General features: G+C 43.1%; 1 pseudogene; it reads left to right on the top strand.

Annotated features, from left to right (window-relative positions):
• Positions 1 to 3,970: 3,970 nt before the first annotated feature.
• Positions 3,971 to 4,032, top strand: LOC148773207 (small nucleolar RNA SNORD36; annotated as a pseudogene).
• The last annotated feature ends 17,645 nt before the right edge of the window (positions 4,033 to 21,677 follow it).

Raw genomic sequence — 21,677 nt, 5'->3', positions numbered from 1 at the left:
TTTCTGGTGGAGACTTTATAGAAACAGAGATTATTTTATCAGTGTGATGGACCGGGGAAAAGGAGGTGGTGGTGGTAATGGTTTTGCCACTAAGTCGTGTCTGATCCTTGAGAGTCCGTGGACTGAAGCCACGGGACTCTTCCAGGAAAGAATACTGGAGTGGATTGTCCTTTCTTCCTCCAGAGGATCTTCTTGACCCAAGGAGACCCCAGTCTCCTGCCCTGGTCTTCTATATTGGCTGCATTGAGAGAATACTGCTTAGCCACATGGAAAATTCCATATATGCTCTGTATCTTCTTTAGAAGTAATTCTGAGGGATGGGATGGGGAGGGAGGTGGGAGGGGGGATTCCGGATGGGGAACAAATGTACACCATGGCTGATTCATGTGAATGTTTGACAAAAACCACCACAATATTGTATAGTAGTTAGCCTCCAATTAAAATAAATAAATTTAAAAAAAGAAAACAAAACAAAACATAAAAGTAATTCTGCTTTTTTTTTTTTTTAACACTTCCAAAAGTAGTACTACCTGAAAGTGTTTTAAAATGAACTGGGCTTGTCAAAATCATACCTGTTTTATGTCAGACACCTGTGGTTTCTGCACACCAAAAACAGCACTTCACCTAAGACAATTCTTTGCAAAAACTTCACTGAAAAAATTTTTATAGTGGGATCAAAGTTCCTCAAAACTAAGGACATTATTTTCTTCCATTATTTATAGTCAACATAAATACAGGCCATATCACAATGCAACTCAGAGTCTTGTAAATTTATTTTATACTTTGAATAAATGGCTTCCCCTGTGGCTCAGCTGGTAAAGAATCCACCTGTAATGTGGGAGACCTGGGTTTGATCCCTGGGTTGGGAAGATCCCCTGGAGAAGGGATTGGCTACCCACTCCAGTGTTCTGGCCTGGAGAATCCCATGGACTGGGTAGTCCATGGGGTTGCAAAGAGACAGGTACAACTGAGCGATTTTCCCTTTCACTTTCTCTCTTTGAATAAACAGAATAAGTTTAGTTTATCCTCTTGGGGCGTCTATAATATGCGGTTATGTACTCCTTGGAAGGAAAGTTATGACCAACCTAGATAGCATATTAAAAAGCAGAGACATTACTTTGCCAACCAAGGTCCATCTAGTCAAGACTGTGGTTTTTCCCGTGGTCATGTATGGATGTGAGAGTTGGACTGTGAAGAAAGCTGATCGCCGAAGAATTGATGCTTTTGAACCGTGGTGTTGGAGAAGTCCCTTGGAGAAGTCCCTTGGACTGCAAGGAGATCCAACCAGTCCATTCTAAAGGAGATCAATCCTGGGTGTTCATTGGAAGGACTGATGCTAAGGCTGAAACTCCAATCCTTTGGCCACCTCATGCGAAGAGTTGACTCACTGGAAAGGACTCTGATGCTGGGAGGGATTGCGGGCAGGAGGAGAAGGGGACGACAGAGAATGAGATGGCTGGATGGCATCACTGACTCTATGGACATGAGTTTGAGTGAACTCCGGGAGTTGGTGACGGACAGGGAGGCCTGGCGTGCTGTGATTCATGGGGTTGCAAAGAGTCGGACACAACTGAGCGACTGAACTGAACTGAACTGATGTATGTCATCATTATTTCTTTTATTATGTTTATGATGATATGCTATGAATCCATCAGATTGTTTTCCCATAAAAACATTGATGACAAGGGTCGATACAGTCTGTGGCATAATAAAACACTGGAGGCTGCTTTTGAATCTTAGGTTTTGCTGAATTTCATCTACATTAAAAGTCTATGTGATGCAAAGTAGATAAAAAATATGTTTCCTTCTCTACCTAGTAAGCCAGGATGTGGGTCTGTTGAAGTGAAGCAAAGGTGTTCGTCGCTCAAGCCTGTCTGACTCTTTGCGACCCCCATGGGCTGTAGCCCTCCAGGGTCCTCTCTCCATGGGATTCTCAGGCAAGAACACTGCAGGGGGTTGCCATTCCCTTCTCCAGGGGATCTTCCCCAACCCAGGAATCAAACCTGCCTCTTTTGCATTGCAGGCAGATTCTTTGCCGTCACGCCACCAGAAAATCAGCTGTTTATTGTACTAGAAATTTAGGAGTGTGGGCAATCCAAATCATGTGTTTTAAATTATTTTTTTTAATTTTATTTTAATTAATTATTTTCGGTGGTGCTGGGTCTTTGTTGCTGCACACGGGCTTTCTTTGGCCGTGGAGAGGGAGGGTGATTCTCTAGTTGCAGTACATGGATTTCCCATGCGGTGGGGCACGGGCTCTAGACAAGCAAGCTGCAGGAGCTGGAGTCCATAGGCTCAGTATTTGTGACATATGGGCTTACTTGCCCCAGACATGTGGGATCTTCCTGGACCAGAGATCAAACCCTGAGTTGGCAAGCGGAGTCTTAACCCGTCATGGCAAATAGATGGGGAAACAAGGGAAACACTGATCGACTTTATTTCTTTGGTTCCAAAATCACTGCAGATGGTGACTGCAGCCATGAAATTAAAAGACGCTTGCTCCTTGAAAGAAAAGTTATGACCAACCTAGACAGCATATTAAAAAGCAGAGACCTTTACCAACAAAGGTCAGTCTAGTCAAAGCTATGGTTTCTCTAGTAGTCATGTATGGATGTGAGAGTTGGACCATAAAGAAAGCTGAGTGCCAAAAAATTGATGCTTTGGAACTGTGGTGTTGCAGAAGACTCTTGAGAGTCGCCTGGACTGCAAGGAGATCCAACCAGTCCATTCTAAAGGAAATCAACCGTGAAAATTCATTGGAAGAACTGATGCTGAAGTTGAAACTCCAATCCTTGGCCTCCTGAGGCGAAGAACCGACTCACTGGAAAAGACCCTGATGCTGGGAAAGATTGAAGGTGGGAGGAGAAGGGGACGACAGAGGATGAGATGGTTGGATGGCATCATGGACTCGATGGACATGAGTTTGAGCAAGCTCCGGGAGTTGGTGATGGACAGGCAGGCCTGGTGTTTTGCATTCCATGGGGTCACAAAAAGAGTCGGACATGATTGAGGGACTAAACTTCTTAACCCCTGGACTACAAGTGAAGTCCCTGAATAGCGCATTCTTTAAACATATGCATATTTTGAGCCACCTTATGTTTCTGGAAGGTGCAACCCTCTGGACGTAGTAATGAATCTCTGCTGAACAAACATGCTTCCCTCTGGAATGGATTTATGGTTTGTGGGGCTTCCCTGGTGGCTCAGACTGTAAATAATCTGCCTGTCAATGCAGGAGATGGGGGTTCCATCCCTGGCTCAGGAAGATCCCCTGGAGAAGGAAATGAAAACCCACTCCAGAATTCTTGCCTGGAGAATCTCATGGCCAGAGGAGCATGGTGGGCTACAGTCCACGGGGTCACAAAGAGTCGGACACACTGAGTGACTAACACTTTTCTCAGTGCGTGAAGGCTTTCACCTTGGCAACCCTAATGGGCTCGTTTGGGAATGAAAGGACATGTTTACAAGAATTGATGTGGGTGGCTTCCCTGGTGGCTCAGAGGTTAAAGCGTCTGCCTGCAATGCGGGAGACCTGGGTTTGATCCCTGGGTCGGGAAGATCCGCTGGAGAAGGGAATGGCAACCCACTCCAGTATTCTTGCCTGGAGAATCACATGGACAGAGAAGCCTGGTGGGCTGCAGTCCATGGGGCCGCAAAGAGTCGGACACGACTGAGCAGCTTCACTTCCTTACTTACAAGAATTGGTATTGTGTTACTAGGTGTCTTCACTTCTCTGTTGGCACCAACCTCTCAAAAATGCAAATTGAGACATGCACATCAAAGGCTTAGATGTGATGCACTGGTCCCATTATTTTGTCCCCCATGAAGCTGAGTAAAAATGTATTTTAGGAGGACAACCAACTCTCTTGACTTGGTAAAAGGTCTTCAACCATTACGCCACATTTTAGACAAGACATGTTTTAGAGACATAAAATGTGAATAAATAAGTGGCTTTGTATTTCATTAAATATATGTGCAATGATGAATATCTTTACTTGAAATATTTCTTGAATTTTAAAAGATTTTCAAAGCACTCAAATACACAGAAGCAGAGCATAATGTATAATGAACACTCAATTTTCTTTCTCTGTATTTAACAATGTTTCCCATCTTATTATGTTTACTTTGCTTGCATTTCTTTGATAAAGGATGTCAAAGAGGACATGGTTTTTAATAGGTAGATACTTCAATATCCTTTCAAAACAACACATAACTCTAGCTTTATTTATGAAAATCCATAACTGTGAGCAGCTCCATAATATTTAATACCCAATTGAATTTCTTTTATTATATCCAAAATATATTTTTTATGTGCACCATTTTTTAAGTCTTGATTGAATTTGTGACTGGACGGCTTTTGTTTTGTGTTTCAGTTTTTTGGCCTCGAGGCAAGTGGGATCTTAACGCCCAGACCAGGGATCAAACCCACGTTGCTCTGCATTGGAAGGTAAGCTTTTAACCACTGGAGCACCAGGGAAGTCCCCTCTGAAAACACGTTTTAATCTTAGTTGATTCAACCCAGAATCAAATCAAGGACTGTTTGTAAATCTGCATTCTTTTTAAGTAAATGAAGGACAGTGTTCAATGCCTTTCATTGTAACACGTTTTCTATAACACCGTACAGTAATTTTTATTCCAGGACAGTTAGAGCACAAAATAGATGATAATTACTAAATTATTTAGTCATTACTCTAATAATACTAAATCTCCAGAATCACCTAAAGGAAGAAAAGAAAAAGTGAAGTCTCTTAGTCGAGTCCGACTCTTTGCAATCCCATGAACTGTAGCCTACCAGGCTCCTTTGTCCATGGCATTTTCTAGGCAAGAGTACTGGAGTGGGTCGCCACCCGATATTGTAACATTTTAAGTTTCAAATATCACCTTCACAGAGTGCAATTTTGTTCCACCTTAATATTGGCTTTTTTCTCTAAATAGTCTCCATTTTCTTTTCTACCTTTTTACTCATTTCTGTGAGGACCTTTATGCAGATGTTATACATTGGTTATTCATTTTCTGTAACATTTAGAGTTTTCAACAATTGATTTAAGGGCTTCCCTGGTGGCTCAGACAGTAAAGAATCTGCCTCCAGTGCAAGAGACCCGGGTTAGATCCCTGGGTCAGGAAGATCCCCTGGAGGAGGAAATGGCAATCCACTCCACTATTCTTGCCTGGAGAATCCCATGGACAGAGGAGCCTGGCGGGCTACAGTCCACAGGGTCACAAAGAGTCAGACACGACTCAATGACTAACACACACACACTCACACACACAGTTGATTTAACACTCATCCACACAGCCTGTGAGCATTGACCTTTCTTTGTCATCACAATAACTATTTTAATTTAGTGGAACAAATGAGAATTACCATCCTAAGGTCACAACACAAAGGGGATACACAAATCCGTAATGAGAGAAGGAGTTTGCCCTGTGGAATGCCTTGGCAAATTATATTCTCTACAAACGTATTGCCAGAGAGTTAATGACTGGAGTCTTTCTCTAAAGTCAATAACAAATTAATTTTTTTAAGTTATAAAAGTTCTAAAAGAAGCCCACAGATTTTTCCTTATCGGCCAACTCTGAAATATAAAACTGTCTCAGGGATAAGAGAGAGAAACAAACAATAATTATCAACAAACTACTGCAGAGAAGTCCCCACCTTATGACAGGTATGTTGTGCTTTTATTGCAATGAGATCTTTTGGTAAATACGGGCTAAATCATGTATCCTTCATCCTTCTGCCTTTCTGGCTGGTTCCAGTGCTCTGCCAATAAGGGACATTTATCACGCAGAAGGATGCACACACTTGCGGATGGAGTTAGACGTGTTTCCACGCTCCTGGTGTGCAGTTGTTCACTCTTAGGGATGTTGAAGAAGACGAAACACAGTTGCATGCCTGTTTTATTCACTACACCTAAGCCAGTGTGTATGCAGCAGGTGCTTAATCAAATTCAAGATATGAGTAAGCCTGATGGTTTCTATCACATCTTTCCTCATATGTGAAAAAGCTGGTTTTTTTTTCCCCCCATCATTATCATTTGAAAGTGAAAGTGAAGGCCGCTCAGTCGTGTCCGACTCTTTGCGACCCCCTGCACTGCAGCACGCCAGGCCTCTCTGTCCATCACCAACTCCCGGAGTTTACTCAAACTCACGTCCATCGAGTTGGTGATGCCATCCAACCACCTCATCCTCTGTCGTCCCCTTCTCCTCCTGCCTTCAATCTTTCCCAGCATCAGGGTCTTTTCTAAACAGTCAGTTCTTCGCATCAGGTGGTCAACGTATCGGAGCTTCAGCTTCAGCATCATTCCTTCCAATGAATATTCAGGGTTGATTTCCTTTAGGATGGACTGGTTGGATCTCCTTGCAGTCCAAGGGACTCTCAAGAGTCTGCTCCAGCATCACCTGTGATATCCTATGGTTGGTCCCTATTTTCTGATACAGAAATGTCCCAGCTAGGATGCTGAATATACTTTGCTGATGAACAAAACAAAAAATAAGTCCTTATACCCTTGGGGGTCTTATATTTAGTAAAAGAGTCAATGAAGACTATAATGCTGCTGCTGCTGCTGCTGCTGCTAAGTCACTTCAGTCGTGTCCGACTCTGTGTGACCCCATAGATAGAAGCCCACCAGGCTCCCCCGTCCCTGGGATTCTCCAGGCAAGAACACTGGAGTGGGTTGCCATTTCCTTCTCCAGAAGACTATAATAAATAAACTAAAAGAGTATTTTAGTTTAGACGAATAGAATAGCACGTGCTATTGAAACAGTTGATGTAAAGCAGGCAGGCTTGAGGTAGAAGTGTGGGATTGTGGGCTGCAGTTTTCACTAAGGTCTAAAGACAGAAAGGGCTTCCCTTGTGGCTCAAGGTAAAGAAGTCGCCTGCAGTGCAGGAGACCCGGGTTCGATTTCTGGGTCAGGACGCTGGAGGATACTGGAGGCAACCCACTCCAGTATTCTTGTGTGGAGAATCCCATGGACAGAGGAGCCTGGCGGGCTACAGTCCGTGGGGTCACAAAGAGTCAGACACGGCCGAGTGACTGACACTCTCAAAGGCAGAAAGAGAAAACATGACAGGCATGAGAGATTTCTTGAAGGAAGATTTGAAAGGAGTAAGTGAGGAAGCTTATACAGACCAGGGCAGAGACCCCATGGCAGGAGTGAGCGGGTGTCTGCCAGGTAACCTCTGGCAGAAAGCAAGAAAATGTAGGAGAAATGCAAGGTAAGGAGACTTGTATGACAATTCCTTGTGTGACAGGTTACCCAGTGTTAAAGTCTGTTGCACTGACTACCTTGGGTTTCTATTGCAAAGCATTGGGCAAGGCCGTTAGATGATAACGAGTAAGGAGATGTCCTTACATGTGTTTAGGAAACATCTGAGAGGTGTGCCCATGTGGTGGAGACCAGGGATGCAGAAATTCATGGGGGAGAAATGAGCAGAGCTTTCAGGGTGATGCTGTGGATTCATGGGAGGAAAACAGAGACAGGCTTCGTGGCGATGCTGTTGAGTTTGGTCAGAAGTGGTACTGGATTCTCGGTATACGTCAAAGGTTTGGCCAAAAGGATCCATCTAACCGACTAGAGAGATGTCGAATATGAAAGAGTAGACACAAGCATGTCCACAGTTTTAGAAACCTGTGAACGGCTCAGCTTCGAGAGCAAACAGCTAAATTCAAAGCCCACACTTCCATAACCCTCTGAATGGAGATCTGTTTGAAATCCATCGTTTTGAAATAGGAAGGGATGTTACTTTTTAATATTTTTATTTAAAAAAATTGTTAAATATTAGTGGCTGAATCACAGGTGTCACTGAAATTTTGTTATTCAGTTTTTTCTCTTTTTTAGTGTATTTCACTTTAAAGCATTTATTACCCTCACTTTAAAAAATTGTCTTCCAAGTGTACTGGAGAGCTTTGATATTCATGAAATCAGTGCTGTCTTGCTATCTAATTAAACGGAAACAAAAATAGTGAGAGGTTCTCAAGGGAAATTTAAATATGTGTTTGTGGCATCTGAGAGGCTTTTTACAAATACTCGAAAGTATGAAGGTGAATGGCTCTGAAAAAAAAAAAATTTGTTCGTATTATTTCTGTGTTGGCTTCCTATTTTTAAAACTACAATTTCTATTTAAAATTATGTCAAGGGAGTGGGAGGGAGGCTCCAGCGGGAGGAGACATACGTATGCTTACAGCTGATTCACTTTGTTTTACAGCAGAAACTAACACGACCCTGTAAAGCAATTATACTCCAATTTTTTTTTAAACAAAAAAGAATTTACCAGTGGGGTTGGGGTGGGGGGAGTATATCAAGAAAATTTCTAACATTGCATAAGTTTTAATTCTCTCAGTGTTCCTGATGAAAGAACTTTTGTAAGGAAAAAGGTAAATGCAAACATACATTGCAAAGTTACTAGGGAGTGTTGGGCCAGCCAAAGCCAACAGCAGCAGCAGCAGCACAAAATTAGATTGAAAAGCACTAGTTAAAGGAAACAACGTCATAGATAGGATGGGTTTTTCTAAATTTTATTTATCTGGGGCCACACTGGGTCTTCCGTTGCTGCAGAGACTTTTCTCCAGGTGTGGTGCGTGGGCTTCTCCCTGTAGCGGCTCCTCTTGCTGTGGAACCTGGGCTCTAGAACACAGGACCAACAGCACAGGAGCTTACCTATTCCAAGGCACGTGGAGGGTCTTCTCAGATCATGGATTGAAACCCAATCTCGTGCATTTGCAAGCGGGATTCTTTACCACTGAGCCGCCAGAAAGTCCCCCGGATGAATATTTTTATTAAAAAAAAAAATTGTTTCCTGGTACCTTTGAAAGAAAATGTATTTTAACCAACAACAAATCGCTAAGAGCAAAAGGAAAATAATTCATGTGGACGTTGCAAGCAAAAAAATAAATAAATAAAACCCTGAAAATTCTCTTGACTCTTCATCCCTTTTTCTATTGGAAGGAGGCTTCAATACGTGGTCATCAGTACTGGAAAGTGTTGATAGAAACACATGAGCATGGATTCAGAGCAGTAGGTCAGAGACAGAAACAAGGATCTCTTTTTCATATGAAAAGTCAAGGCTCCCCTGCACACGCAGTGTCCTGTCGGAACTGGGAGACATATTGAGAATGTACTACATATGTATCAAATTTTAAGCATGTAACGGGGGCATGTTTCTTAATTTATGGAGTCTAAGCCTGTGTCCCTATTCTGCTTTGCAAATAAGATCGTCTGTACCATTTTTCCTAGATTCCATATATATATATGTTAATATGAAAAACTTGTTTCTCTTTCTAACTTGGCTCTGCATCACACCCTCTGGGTCCTACATGTCTCTACACATGGATACCAAGGGCAGAAGGGTGCGGTGGAAGGAATTGGGAGATTACCACTGACACATATACACTAGTTTGATACTATGTATAAAACAGATAACCAATGAAAACCTGCTGTATAGCACAGGGGACTCTACTCAGTGCTCTGTGATGACCTAAATGGGAAGGAAATCCAAAAAAAAAGGAGAGATATTTACACATGTAGCTGATTCGCTTTGCCATACAGTAGAAACTAATACAACATTTTAAAGCAACTATCCTCCAATAAAAATTAATAAAAACACATAGTAAAAAATAAATGTATAATATACTGTCATATGGTAATTAATTTTCATAGATATAAGCAATGCAGAGAAGCGAAAAGCAAAGGAGAAAAGGAATGATATAAGCATCTGAATGCAGAGTTCCAAAGAATAGCAAGGAGAGATAAGAAAGCCTTCCTCAGTGATCAATGCAAAGAAATAGAGGAAAACAACAGAATAGGAAAAACAAGAGACCTCTTCAAGAAAATTAGAGATTCCAAGGGAACATTTCATGCAAAGATGGGCTCGATAAAGGACAGAGATGGTAGGGACCTAACAGAAGCAGAAGATATTAAGAAGAGGTGGCAGGAATACACAGAAGAACTGTACAAAAAATATCTTCACGACCAAGAGAGTCACGATAACGTGATCACTGACCTAGAGCCAGACATCTTGGAATGTGAAGTCAAGTGGGCCTTAGAAAGCATCACTATGAACAAAGCTAGTGGTGGTGATGGAATTCCAGTTGAGCTATTTCAAATCTTGAAAGATGATGCTGTGAAAGTGCTGCACTCAATATGCCAGCAAATTTGGAAAACTCAGCAGTGGCCCCAGGACTAGAAAAGGTCAGTCTTCATTCCAATCCCAAAGAAAGGCAATGCCAAAGAATGCTCAGACTATGCACAATTGCACTCATTTCACACCCTAGTGAAGTCATGCTCAAAATTCTCCAATCCAGGCTTCAGCAATATGTGAACTGTGAACTTCCAGATGTTCAAGCAGATTTTAGAAAAGGCAGAGGCACCAGAGATCAAATTGCCAACATCCGCTGGATCATGGAGAAAGCAAGAGAGTTCCAGAAAAGCATCTATTTCTGCTTCATTGACTATGCCAAAGCCTTTGACTGTGTGGATCACAGTAAACTGTGGAAAATTCTGAAAGAGATGGGAATACCAGACCACCTGACCTGCCTCTTGAGAAAACTGTATGGAGGTCAGGAAGCAACAGTCAGAACTGTACATGGAACAACAGACTGGTTCCAAACAGCATCTTCCCTGGTGGCTCAGATGGTAAAGCATCTGCCTACAATGAGGGAGACCCGGGTTTGATCCCTGGGTTGGGAAGATCCCCTGGAGAAGGATATGGCAACCCACTCCAGTACTCTTGCCTGGAAAATGCCATGGATGTAGGAGCCTGGTAGGCTATAGTTCCTGGGGTCACAAAGAGTCAAATAGGAAAAGGAGTGCGTCAAGGCTGTATATTGTCACCCTGCTTATTTAACTTCTATGCAGAGTACATCATGAGGAACGCTGGGCTGGAAGAAGCACAAGCTGGAATCAAGATCGCCGGGAGAAATATCAATAACCTCAGATATGCAGATGACACTACCCTTATGGCAGAAAGTGAAGAGGAACTCAAAAGCCTCTTGATGAAAGTGAAAGAGGAGAGTGAAAAGGTTGGCTTGAAGCTCAACATTCAGAAAACAAAGATCATGGCATCTGGTCCCATCACTTCATGGGAAATAGATGGAAAAACAGTGGAAACAGTGTCAGACTTTGTTTTTTTGGACTCCAAAATCACTGCAGATGCTGATTGCAGCCATGAAATTAAAAGATGCTTACTCCTTGGAAGGAAAGTTATGATCAACCTTGATAATATATTACAAAGCAGAGACATTACTTTGCCAACAAAGGTCCGTCTATTCAAGGCTGTGATTTTTCCCGTGGTCATGTATGGATGTGAGAGTTGGACCGTGAAGAAAGCTGATCGCCGAAGAATTGATGCTTTTGAACTGTGGTGCTGGAGAAAACTCTTGAGAGTCCCTTGTACTGCAAGGAGATCCAACCAGTCCATTCTAAAGGAGATCGATCCTGGGTGTTCATTGGAAGGACTGATGCTAAGGCTGAAACTGCAATACTTTGGCCACCTCATGTGATGTGTTGACTCACTGGAAAAGACTCTGATGCTGGGAAAGGTTGGGGGCGGGAGGAGACGGGGACGACGGAGAATGAGATGGCTGGATAGCATCACCGACTCGATGGACATGAGTGTGAGTGAACTCCGGGAGTTGGTGATGGACAGGGAGGCCTGGAATGCTGTGATTCATGGGGTTGTGGAGAGTCGGACACGACTGAGCGACTGAACTGAGCTGACTGAACTAAGCAATGCATACGTCTCCCAGGAATGCACACACTTTGACAGCTTGGGAGAAACTGGGCTTCTGCTCCTAAAATTACTGTCTGCATTAAAAAAAAAAAAAATCAGTCAACTAAATAAGAGAGTTTGAACATCTCATATCAAGCTAAAAATATGGGTCACCCTGCTCTTATTTTTCATCATATTACTTGAATTAAAATGCATTGAAATTTATCTGTATGAAGGGCAAAAAAATAATGATGCATTCAGAACATACAGATTAAATCTATAATGGCTGAATAAATGTAAGGACAATTTTAATAGTCCTCTCAGGCATTCAATAATCTTTTGGTTAAAGCTAATGGAAATTAGTTATTGGTGACAATATACAGAGCAGGTAGTCATGTATGTACATACATGCTTAGTCACTTCTTTCGTGTCTGACTCTTTGCGACCCCGTGGGCTGTAGCCCACCAGGCTCCTCTGTCCATGGGATTCTCCAGGCAAGAATCCTGGAGTGAGTTGCCATGCCCTTCTCCAGGGGATCTTCCTGACCCAGGGATTAAACCCACGTCTCCTGCATTGCAGGCAAATTCTTTACCACTGAGCCACCAGGGAAATCCAGTCATGTATAAGCAAGACAAAAAAAAAGTATAATGAAAATTTCCCAGTGGAACTCATTTAAATATTGCAGTTGAAAGCTACTATAAATTCAGAATCTCTTCGTTTTAGGAAAATCATCTATAAAGTGTGAAGTTTCTAAACTTGTAAAGAAAATCATTTTCATGGATAATGATATTAGACCTAAGCTCTATAGACGCAACAGGCAAGTTTTCAGTCCTATTTTTGAAGAGTAATTCTGGCTTTTGTCAGGTACCACTCATCTGTGAATGGATGGCTTTATCCAGCAAATAAGATACCCTTATACCCTCTTTTCACTTGTATGGTCCTTGTTAATTCCTCCCTGTGCTCATGGATATACTTTTCAAAGGGAACTCGGGACTTCCTTCGTGGACTGTCCAGTGGTTGAGACGTCACCGTCCAATGCAGCGTGTGCAGCTTTAATCCCTGATTAGGAAGTTAAGATCCCACATACCTCGGGGGCAAAAAACAAACAAACAAACATAAAACAGAAGCGATATGGTAACAGATTCAATAAACACTTTAAAAATGGTCCACATCCAAGTAGATGAACAAGGGAACTCAGACATTCTGAGTACCATTGAAAAATAAGTACAGTAAAAAAAAAAATCTTTTGATAAATTAGAAATTTGTAAATCATTTGATTATTAAGTTGGGGCATTTACTGTCTTGCTCACAAGGATAGGGAAAATCAGGCAAAGAACAATACGATGAAAATAAATATATCCGTAAGGTTGAGTATGTGGAGATGATAAGCATAAAATATATTCCATGCCAAATATTCAGGGTTCGATCCCTGGGTCGGGAAGGACCCCTGGAGGAGGACGTGGCAACCCACTCCAGTATCCTTGCCTGGAGAATCCTATGGACAGAGGAGCCTGGTGGGCTACAGTCCACGGGGTCGCAGAGTTGGCCATGACTGAGGGACTGAGCAAGCACATACGTAGGAATCATGGCTTATTTACAAATCATGTCTTATTTATAAAAACTGACTTGCTTTCCTGTTCCCTCTCCTTTGTGTGTAGGACACAAAGCTAGCTGAAATTGTGCAATGTTGTTTTTTTTCCTTTCCTCCTCATCCGTTGACACCCCCCTATGACTGGAATGCAGGCAGGATTCGTCACAGACCAAAAGCTGACAAAGCTCAGCTGGAAACATCTGAAACAGCCTTTGTAAAGGAGAAAACAAGACGCTGTACCTCTGAAAATGCAAAATTGGGGCCATGATCTAGCTTCAATAATTCCTTTTGCTAAAGCCTACCAAGCAAATTAAAAATACATCATTCACACTTATAGTGGTAATTAAAAACAAAAGAACAGCAAAACACTAGCCTGTAATCTAAAGGTGTGAAATGGAGGGAAAAATCTTGCATGCTTTTCCTGAAGTTCAAACGTGACTTTATCCTTTTTCCAACATCTTGAAAAAGGCAAGTGTGGTTAAAATCTTCATAAGTCATCTACTAATACAGGAATTATGCTCTATAAAAATTTTAAAAACTTGAACGTTGATACTTAAAACAGTAAATTTTATGTCCTCTGGACACTATGAAAGAGGGAACGTTACAGATTATCAAGATCCCTGATACATAAAGAATTTCCTTTTTACTGAGTTACTTTCAAGAGCAGAGAGTAAACAGGGGTAACTGAATACAAGATTTCTTAGTCTGTTCACGTACAAGGCGGTTAAGGAAAGGAAAAGAATATTAAATATTAGCAAATCAGTCACCACTGGAGACTGAATTAACATTTCTTTTGTTCTTTTTTATTCTTCACAGAGTTGAACTATTCTTGTTGGGCTTCCCTGGTGGCTTAGCTGGTAAAGAGTCCGCCTGCCATGTGGGAGACCTGGGTTCGATCCCTGGGTTGCGAAGATCCCCTGCAGAAGGGCAGGGCTACCCACTCCAGTATTCTGGCCTGGAGAATTCCATGGGCTGTACAAGTCAACGGCGTCCCAAAGAATCAGACTCAACTGAGAGACATTTACTGCCACTTCATTCTTCTTAATGTGCTTAGTCGCTCGGTCATGTCTGACTCTATAAATTTTTAGGCAGTTTATTTTTTTAAAAAAACTGGATAAACATCAGCCCCAATGCTCTTTAATTTTTCGCACATGTGTCACTGATGAAATCTAAGGTAACTAGTTGCTTGACTTAGGTATTACTAATGAATGATTTATTTGCATGTCTCCTTTTGTTAGGTTGCTCAGGGCTTATTTAATTGAGCTGGGATGTGACTTTCCATCTTTGATTTCTTTTCAAAGTAGCAATCCGTCTCTTAATTTCTTTAAAAAATCTCAGGCATCTGGTAGAGCTATCTAAGCAAAAGAGTTTATTTTCTCTTGATTTCTCTTAAAAGGCTCCTCAGATTTGCAACACTGATGTGTGAACATATTTAATGCTTTTATGATGCTTGAAGCATACGCATTTCCAGTTTTCAGTTGCTTTACTGAAAACATTTTTTTTTTTTCCCTAATTGAAGTGTAGCTGCTTTACAAAGTTGTGTTAGTTTCTGCTGAACAGCAAAGTGAATCTATGCGCTATACACGGGTGGTTGGTTTAGACACTCAGTCCCGTCCCACTCTTGTGACCCCGTGGACTGGAGCCCGCCAGGCTTCTCTGTCCATGGGATTGTCTAGGCAAGACTACTGGAGTGGGTTTCCATTTCCTTCTCCAACACCTTGTACATATTCCCCTCTTTTTTGGATTTCTTTTCTATTGAGGTCACCGCAGAGATCTGAGCAGCATTCCCTGTGCTGTACAGTAGATTCTCATTAGTTAGCTATTTTATATGTAGTATCTGCTGCTGCTGCTAAGCCGCTTCAGTCATGTCCGACTCTGTGCGACCCCATAGACGGCAGCCCACCAGGCTCCCCCATCCCTGGGATTCTCCAGGCAAGAACACTGGAGTGGGCTGCCATTTCCTTCTCCAATGAGTGAAAAGTGAAAGCGGAGTTGCTCAGTCGTGTCCAACTCTGAGCAACCGCAGCCTACCAGGCTCCTGCATCCATGGGATCTTCCAGGCACGAGCACTGAAGTGGGCTGCCATTGCCTTCTCCATCTGTAGTATCAATAGTGTTTATATGCCCATCCCTGTCTCCCAATCCATCCCACCCCTCCGATCTTTCCCCTCTTGGGGTCCATATGTTTGTTCTCTATGTGCATGTCTCTATTTCTGCTTTGCAAATAGGGTAAAATATATATATTTTTAATTGATGGACATTAGCATCTTTGAGAGGCTTGTTTTTTTTTTTTCCCCCCTGGTGTAAAAGTATTGGGTTGGTCAAAAAGTTCATTTGGGTTTTTCTATAATATCTTTATAGAAAAATCTGAATGAGCTTTTTGGTTAACCCAGTCGTATTTTCATGTTAAGAATGCATTTGTAAGTATTTTATGAAATGCTACTTTTTTCTTACAAAATGAAATGGTTGCCTATATCATCCCTTATTATTAAGTACAGCCACCATGCTGTGTATTCAATGCTCAGAAGTTATTCTTGAAAGTGGCTGAGAGTAGATCTTACCTGTTAACACCACCAAAAAAAAAAAAATATATATATAGATAGATAGATATATACTTACACATATATATATATAATTAGGTGTAAAATACGTGTAAATATATATACACATGTAAAATATATTTATATATAGTTAGGTGTAAAATATATGCAAAAATACATATATGTAAAGTTAGGTGATGAATATGTTAATTGCCGTGATCTTGGTAAAAATTCCACAATATATACAAGGGTATCCAACCATCACATTACATATACGTGTTGTTCAGTTGCTAAGTTGTGTCCAACTCTTTGAGACCCCATGGACTGCAGCACGCCAGGCCTCCCTGTCCATCACCAACTCCCGGAGCTTGCTCAAACTCATGTCTATTGAGTCGGTGATGCCATCCAACCATCTCATCCCCTGTCGAACCCTTCTCCTCCTGCCCTCAGTCTCTCCCAGCATCAGGCTCTTTTTCCAGTGAGTAGGCTATTCTTCACATTAGGGTATTGGGTTCAATCAAATATAGTTTAAAAATTAATTTCTTCTTTTTTTTTTTTCTTCCATGTGATTACTTGAAAATCTGACCTTATGTATCTGGCTCACATTCTGAGCTGAGGTACAGGACAGATATTCAGATTTTATTGCCAAAGCTTTTATTGTCATTGAATTCAGAGTTTACCTTAATTACTTAATTATGGCTAAAAATGTGAAGCCAGCAAAGTGTCCATCACTGTGAAAATTCTTAAACTAGTCATGCCACATCCATATCTTTAGATTCCTCGGAGCGAATAAGGAACAGGGCCTAGATTCCTATCTCAAGATATGAAAAGTTTCCTAAAACGGCAACAGCCCAAAGCAGGACATACACGGGGTGTTGTTAGGACAGAAAATTGTAAAGTTCAGATTTTCTAGAGAAAACAGAACCCAATTTGAGGCACAGCCTGCGTAGTGGCCCCCTCTCGTATTTGCTGAGTCCGACTCTCCATCTGGATGTGAATAACTGTGATGCAGCACTTTCCTTAAGATGTACATTTCCTGGGACTTCCCTGGTGGCCCAGTAGTTAAGACTTCGCCTTCCAATGAATGGGGTACGTGTTCAATCTCTTCTTTTGTGAGCTAAGATCCTACATGCCTCGGGGCCGGAAAGCCAGGACATAAAACAGCAGAGGCGGGATTGTTAACAAATTCAATAAAGACTTCTTAAAAAATGGTCCACATCGAAAATGAAAGTTTTTCAAAAAGTACTTCCAGCCCAATCATTTCCCTTGTCCTTGTCCAGGACATCGATGCTAAAGAAAAGTTCAAAAACTTATCTGCTGTTTTTGTTTACTTGCTAAGTCATGTCTGAGCCTTTGCGATACCATGGACTGTAGCCCACCATGCTCCTCTGTACGTGGGATTCTCCAGCAAGGATACTCGAGTGGGTTGCCATGCCCTACTCCAGGGGGTTTTCCGGACCCAGGGATCGAACCCACATCTCCTGCATTGGCAGGCATTTTCTTTACCACTGAGCCAGCTGGGAAACACAGCTCATTCATAACCGTATGCATAAACTGTAGTAGAATTAGCATCTGTACTTCCTATTTTTATATTTTTGTTGTCTGTGTTCTTTCGTTATGCAGACGTCTCCTCTCATATTGAAACCAGAGGAATGGACAGCCTGTGCTGGTAGAGAGATAATGCCCAGCTTTAGGTAAAGGGATATTTCAAAGTGTGGGTAGAATAGTTTTAGGCTCAGCTGAGCCGTGGGCTCTGGTTTTGTCCAAACTAATTGTGATCAGGAGTGTTTTCTGCTCAGTGGGTAGTAGCGGTGTGTGTTGAAAAGTTGTACACGTGAAAACTTGCCAAACATGGGTATTAACCCAGTGTTTCCCTGTGTCTCTATCAACTCATCTTACAAAACAACACACCGACACCCTGGGTGATATACAGGGTGATATACCTGAATCTTGATATACAGAGTTCTTAAGCAGTTCAGCCACCATGGGGGTTATATTAAGCAAGTGTGACTCAAGGAGTCCCTGCTCTACAATGACAATGAGTGTGCAAACCGTCGCGGAATGTTGTGGAAGCTGAGATCATACTCTCCACACTGATATTCCGTTTCCAGAGATTTGTTCTCAGATAAACAAGGGTAGCCTTGAGATAGCACAGTCATCATTGTCAACAGTTCAGCGTAGGAGTTTGCCTGGTGGTCCGTTGGATAAGAACCCACCTGCCAATGCAGGGGGACATGGGTTCGATCCCTGGTCTGGGAAGATTCCATGTGCTGTGGGGCAACTAATCCCATGTGCAGCAACTATGAAGTCCACTTGTTACAACTTATGAAGCCTGTGTGCCTAGAGCCCATGTTCTGCAAAAAAGAGAAGCCACCCCAATGAGAAGCCCACTCACCACAACTAGAGAAAGCCCGTGCAACAATGAAAGCCTAGAACAACCAAAAATAAATATTATTATTTTTTTTAAAAAGTAGATAACCAGTAGGGACCTTCTGTGTAGTAGAGACAACTCTGCTCAGTATGATGCAACAATTTGAATGGGGAAAGAATTCAAAGAAGAGATACATTTCTGTGTATATCTATACTGCCCTGTATGCCTGAAACTAATACAGCATTGTTTATCAACTACACTCCAGTATAAAATAAGAAGCTCAAAAAAGAGAGAGCATATTTTGCTCAACCCACAAAGTCCCCCATAGGCCTGTCTTGGCATACCTGACCCACAAAGATGCTCTGGATCAGCAGAGAAAACAGTGGGACTGCCTCAGGACTGTTGATTACAGCCCACAGAATAGCATTCATCCCCAACTTGCCTCTGTGTTGGCTCATTTGATGATGTAAATTAAACTCCAGTCCCCTGATGGCTGAGTGACTTAGGCTATGGGGCTTCTGTGTTGGTTCAGCTGGTAAAGAATCTGCCTTCAATGCAGGAGACCCGGGTTCAATCCCTGGGTTGGAGAGATCCCCTGGAGAAGGGAAAGGCTACCCACTCTAGTATTCTTGCCTGGAGAATCCCATGGACAGAGGAGCCTGGCGGGCTACAGTCCATGTGGTCCCAAAGAGTCTGACACAACTGAATCAACTTAGCATGCATGTCCTTCTAAACTTCCCTTCTCCCTTTTATGTCTTCCTTCCTCTCTCCTTTTCCTCTTTCATTCATTCTTAATTTCTTACCAGACTTTATGAAACATCGACTCTGCATCAGCCTGGGGATTGACAAACTAAAGACCTTGCCTCAAGCAATCTACACATGGTGCAGAAAGTTGCGGAGATAATCACAGTCTGTAACAGTCAGTCGTTTTCCGCTTTATTCTGACATCTGCAGCATCCCAAACGTTATGACTGTTGTCCTGCTCCGTCACCGATTTCAGCAGCGTATTCTTAATGTTCACAGCAGGTATGCATCTCTGCGCCTTCTCCTCACCGTAGGCTGTTTCCTTCCGTATTTCTTCGGGTGAAATACACTGAACTGAATAAACACAGCGTGCTGCTCACCTTTTTATATGAAGACAGCAAATCGTACCTGTTTGATACAGCCTCTGCCACCTTCACGTATAAATCACTGCTTTTCGGTGCATTCAGGGTGATGAGTTGTATAAACACAGCAGCGCTGCAACAACATAGGCAGGAAAGGGAGAAAAAGGCACGTTTCATGTCTGCGGTTTCTAGAAAGCATGTAAAATTTTTAAATTTTATTTACTTGTGACCGTGCTGGGTCTTCACTGCTGTGCACGGCGTTCTCTAGTTGTGTCCAGCAGGGATTACTCTCTGGGGTTGGTGTGCGGGCTCAGTGGTTCAGGCACTCATGCTTGGTTGCTCCGTGGACGATTCTACATCTTCCTGGACCAGGGATTGAACCCGTGTCCCCTGCATTGTGTCATATATGATTGTGGGGGTGAAAGTCGCTCAGTCGTGTCCGACTCTTTGCGACCCCATGGACTATACAGTCCGTGGAATTCTCCAGGCCAGAATACTGGAGTGGGGAGCCTTTCCTTTCTCCAGGGGGGTCTTCCCAAGTCAGGGAGCGAACCCAGGTCTCCCGCATTGCAGGCGGATTCTTTACCAACAGAGCCACGAGGGAAGCCCAAGAATACTGGAGTGGGTAGTCTATACCTTCTCAGACAATTGAACCTCGGCCTCCTGCATTGCAGGCAGATTCCTTACCAACTGAGCTATATCAGGGAAGCCCAACGGCTGTGGGAGTTGGACGGTAAAGAAGGCTGTGTGGCCAAAGAATTGTGTTCCAAAAGGCTGGTTCAAACCGGTGCTCATCGGAGAAGGGAGCGGAAGCAGAAACAAGGGAGGTGCTGCGGTAAAACAATAGCGCAGCCCTGGGGCAGGGTCCCCGTTCCTGCTGGAGGCATTAGACGTAGAAATATATCCCTGAGCATATCTGCAGGAACTTGGCACTCCCCTCTCCCCCAGGGCGGAGCAGGTAACTTCAGGCTGAGCACAAACACAGGGACCCCAGGCTGGTTGGAACCAGAAGACTGACAACTGAGATTTCATGGATTAGCTCATTTTTGTGTCCTAAGTCGGTGCAGTCATATCCGACTCTTAGCGACAGCATGGACTGTAGCCTGCCAGAGTCCTCTAACCCTGGGATTCTCCAGGCAAGGATACTGAAGTGGATTGCCATGCCCTCCTCCAGGGGATCTTCCTGACCCAGGGATCGAACCTGGGTCTCACGTCTCCTGCATTCGCAGGCGGGTTTTTTACCACTAGCGCCACCTGGGAAGCCCTCCCGTAACCTCGCTACCAAGCAGTGAAAGGTCACGTACCCTTTGGCCTTCCTTCAAAAGTTGCCTATAAAACCCCTTCCCTGAAAACCATCAGGGAGCTCAGCTTATTTGAACACACGCTCCCTGTTCTCTTTGCCCAGCCTTTGTAATGAACGTTGCTCCATCACGTTGGTTTGGCCTCGTGGTGTGCAGTCAGGCACACACACTTGGATTCAACCACCGTTCTGGCGAGGCAGCCAGCAGTCTGTGCCCATGGCAGATTGACCCCCATCCTGGATTTCCCAGCAGCTACTGGAGCTCGTTTTGCTCCCAGGAAGTTGGAGGGACTCTCCCTGATGGCGCTGGCCACGCTCCACACGAGGACTGAGGAAGCTGAGTCGTGGTCCACCTTCGGTTTTGTTCTGGGCTGAGTAATTCCAGCGCGGGCAAGCTGACATTTCTACTCTTTTGATTCTTTCTCTTTGGGAGGTGAGTCAATCTGGTCTCATCATTTTTTTTTTTTACGGAGCCAGGCCAATCTGTTTGGAAGGCTCCATCTGGGAAAGGGGCAGGGTGGTGGGAAATTTTTGGACTACACTTCGTCTGATCTGTTGTTTGTGGGACCGTGTTTATCATGTCTGTGTTTGCCTGTGTATTGGTGCTTGCATTAGCTGGTTGAGACATCTTTGGTATGTAATGGAGACAGTGATGATGCAGGGAAACTTTCCCTATTGGGTTGGTCTTGCATATGGCAAAGCTTTCCTTGGGATTTTCCCCTTTGGACTAAGGTTTGGCCATTTGGCTTCAACTCTGATGGAGCCCTGGCTGGGGTTCTCTCCTTTAGACCCAAGTCTGATCCCTTGGCTTCATCTCTGATGAGACATTGGTTGGGTTCTGTCCTTTAGACTTAAGTTTGGTCATTTGGCTTCGTCTCTGATGGGACATTGGTTGGGGTTGTGCATTTAGGACCAAGGTTGGTTGCTTGGCTCCATCTCTGATGGACTATTGTTTGGGGTTCTCTCCTTTAGACCCAAACTTGGCCACTTGGCTCCATCTCTGATGGATTATTGGTTGGGGTTCTGTACTTTAGACGTAAGCTTGGTCATTTGGCTTCATCTCTGA

Source organism: Moschus berezovskii, chromosome X (genome assembly GCF_049115385.1).
Source record: "Moschus berezovskii isolate FMDL1 chromosome X, NW_MosBer_1.0, whole genome shotgun sequence".
Classification (NCBI taxonomy): Eukaryota; Metazoa; Chordata; class Mammalia; order Artiodactyla; family Moschidae; genus Moschus; species Moschus berezovskii.
Note: the sequence above shows the minus strand (reverse complement) of the source record. Positions and strands in the feature narration are given on the sequence as shown.